The 3,076-nt window shown below is 38.7% G+C and overlaps 1 long non-coding RNA gene across 1 annotated transcript; it reads left to right on the top strand.

Moving 5' to 3' along the window:
• Window positions 1-1,131: 1,131 nt before the first annotated feature.
• LOC134287281 (uncharacterized) lies at window positions 1,132-2,739 on the top strand. Its single transcript, XR_009997186.1, has 2 exons — window positions 1,132-1,989; window positions 2,586-2,739. It is a non-coding gene; the product is annotated as an uncharacterized LOC134287281 (long non-coding RNA).
• The last annotated feature ends 337 nt before the right edge of the window (window positions 2,740-3,076 follow it).

Genomic DNA, 3,076 nt, shown 5'->3' with positions numbered 1-3,076 from the left:
AATAGGGGACTACTGCGATATTGAGTATCAAACTAACAGTTGTTTCTAAAGGTCTACATTGTATTAGTTGAATTTATCATCCATATCAACTGTTGGAATGCTTATGTCCGAAAATGAAACTCGTACTACGTCATTCAGAATAGTTACTGCTATACAATGAATCAATCGCCTCAAAATTTCACGATACTAATAAAAAGTGACATGGAAATTTCATCCCTTAACACCCACCAGTTTTTGAAACAAGACTTTTTTTTACAAAAACTGTCAAGGTTCGAAAACCACCTTAGTAACATCAAATATGTTGCCCTAGTTTCGTTTGAAATCAGTTGTAGAACACCTTACGATTACTCACATATTTTTTCCTAATAATATTTCTGACCTTACAAATGATTGTTTCAATGGGTTCTATAACATTTACCCGAAAACCATTTACCCGAAAGACATTTACCCGAATGTCATTTACCCGAACGACATTTACCCGAATGCAACAAATACCCGAATGCGACATTTACCCGAATGCGACATTTACCCGAATACGACACTTACCCGAATACGACATTTACCCGAATGCGACACTTACCCAAAAAATGAAAAAAGGGTGGACTTGATCACCATATGACTTGTCAGTAATAAATATGTTAAGGCCCAGTGTCATTCAGCCGGCTTTCGTTAGACCTAATAATCGTCATGCTGAGTGATCATCAAGCACTCTGGTGGAGGACTAACTGATGGTCAGAATGCAATTTGAATCAGAGGATTATTTAAATATTTTGTTCACTAACACTAACACTAACCCGAATCATTCAGGAGATCGCCCAAAAAGTGTTCACTGGTGACAATTTATTAGAAGTAGATGGAACTTAATTAGTTAGAAAAAGGTCATCTTTGGGGTAATCTGTAACAACGTTGTGTTTTTTAGTGTAGAATAAGCAATTAGTTAAAATACACAAAAAACGTTGTATTTTATGAACAAGAAAGGTTTGTGGAAACATAAGAAGCAAATGCAATGCATTTAAGAAGACTGTGACGAAAGAAGAAGCTGCAGATTCAAACAATTTGCCTGATATTCAGTGTGCATATCGGATGGCCGAAGACGATGTACGTGTCTTTTCAAATATGGATCCTGTACACCCAAAACTGGAATTTAGGAGCGTTTTAGTGCACGTCGTTTTGTGCACGAAACGTGCACGGCATAGGCGCAAAACGTGCACGTTGGATGGTGCGCAAACGCTCATGCTCGGTTATCGCATACATGCGTAACAAAAATAGTATCTGGATACAAAGATCGACCACTGAACTGCTCGACGATGGAACTCGAACAAACTGCGAATGATGGTGCACGCACACAAGTACTGTATGGAATGTACAAACAGATTCCGTACAGTATAACCAACACTCAAGTGTGTGTGACCAAAATCATCTTGTATCAGTTTGTTTTCAACCATCGTCGTCGGTTCACGGTTTGCGGAATCAATCGCGAATATTTTACGAATTAAAATAGTTTTAATATAAATGTTTGTTTTAAATAAAGTGCAAGAAGTGATTTCGGTGAATACGTTTTAAAAACACCGTCGGACCGGTCGTCATCAGCGGTGGCGCGGCGCGGCGGCGGTGGTGGCGATAATTGTTTTTGTTATTTCGATTTGGGGAAGTGGCTCATCTGTCAGCAGCATGCTGATAAAGTGAAGGGCTTTTTTTCTTAATCTACAAAAAATATAGCATGCAGCCGGAAGTGAAATTGGCATGCAGAAGTGAACGGTCTGAGTCGACCAGTGTTATAATGAAAAAAAAATAAATAGTGAAAATTGAAATGAGCAGTGATAATGCCACCTAAGGGCACCGATAGTTACGTGCGAAATTGAAAGTGCGCGTGCGTGAAGCCGGAAAGAAAGTATCAACAACAGCAAATCCTTTGGACGTGCCCCCCACTCTACCTTTCATGCGGCACTATGGCAGCGCAGTAGCAAGAAAATTATTGGAATAAATAGGGTAAAAGGGTATAATGCGCCCCACCGGGGCAAAACGCCCCTCTTCATTTTCTAGCGATTCAAGCGCTTTTCGCATGCGTGATCGATAAGAAATCTCAAATATTGAAGAATTATTGCCATCAAGCTGGTCCGTTAGTGGATTGGTACAGAAAAGCAATTAAAATATCAAAAAGTCTGAAATCGAGGCTTTTGGCGTAATATTTTACCTCTTGTGAGCTGACTTCATTGTAAACGAAGCTAGTTCTGTTCGCTTGTGTTACTTTGCAACTTTTATGCAGTTAAACACTTGTTGAAAGACCCTTCTAGGATAAGCATGTGGTGGAATTATCCCCTGGGACAGTTTTATCACGGGGCTGGATGTTTTTCTTTTGATGGGGCGTATTGCCCCGTTTGTTTTGAAAAGGCAAATTTTGGAACGTTTTCGAAAAACGTTTCAAGGCTTCCATAGTCACCTCTCCGAAGGCAAAGTTCGCATGCAACACTTCACTAACTTTAATAACAACGATTTGCAGTGAACAATAGATGGAATAAGGCGCCAGTTTCAGATATATTACCATTTCTGCTTAGGGGGGGCATATTATACCTGTTTACCCTAAGTGCATGTGTGGGGAGGGAGGTGGTAGTGTTTCATTACCAAATTTCAAGTGAGTGAAGAATTTGAAAGTAATGAAGGAAGGCAGTGTGAAGTTGAGGAGGATTTAAACCTAAGATCGCTCAAGTCCAGAAGGATTGGAAACGGTCGGCGTGTGACCGGATCCAGTGCAAAAGGACAACAAGTTAGAAGTACGTATTTTTCCCCTTTTACGGAACTTCTTGAATTGAAAAAGTTCACAATTCTTGTGGAACTCCTTGGAGCAATTCCGATTATAAATATTATAAAATTGTTTTTGGAATTTCAATTGTATTAAGAAATGCTGTCGCATTTTTTTTTATTTTTATCGAATTTAAGGATAATTTATTGAAATGATTTTACAAATTTGACTTTTGTTGAGACTTTTTGTTCTTATGGGGCTCTGATCTTATTTTTTTAATTTATTTGAAACATTTGACTTGCGTTAAGAATTGTTGTCGTCATATTACAGTTTCTT

This window comes from Aedes albopictus, chromosome 1 (assembly GCF_035046485.1).
Source record: "Aedes albopictus strain Foshan chromosome 1, AalbF5, whole genome shotgun sequence".
NCBI lineage: Eukaryota > Metazoa > Arthropoda > Insecta > Diptera > Culicidae > Aedes > Aedes albopictus.
This window is presented reverse-complemented; position numbering and strand designations above follow the sequence as displayed.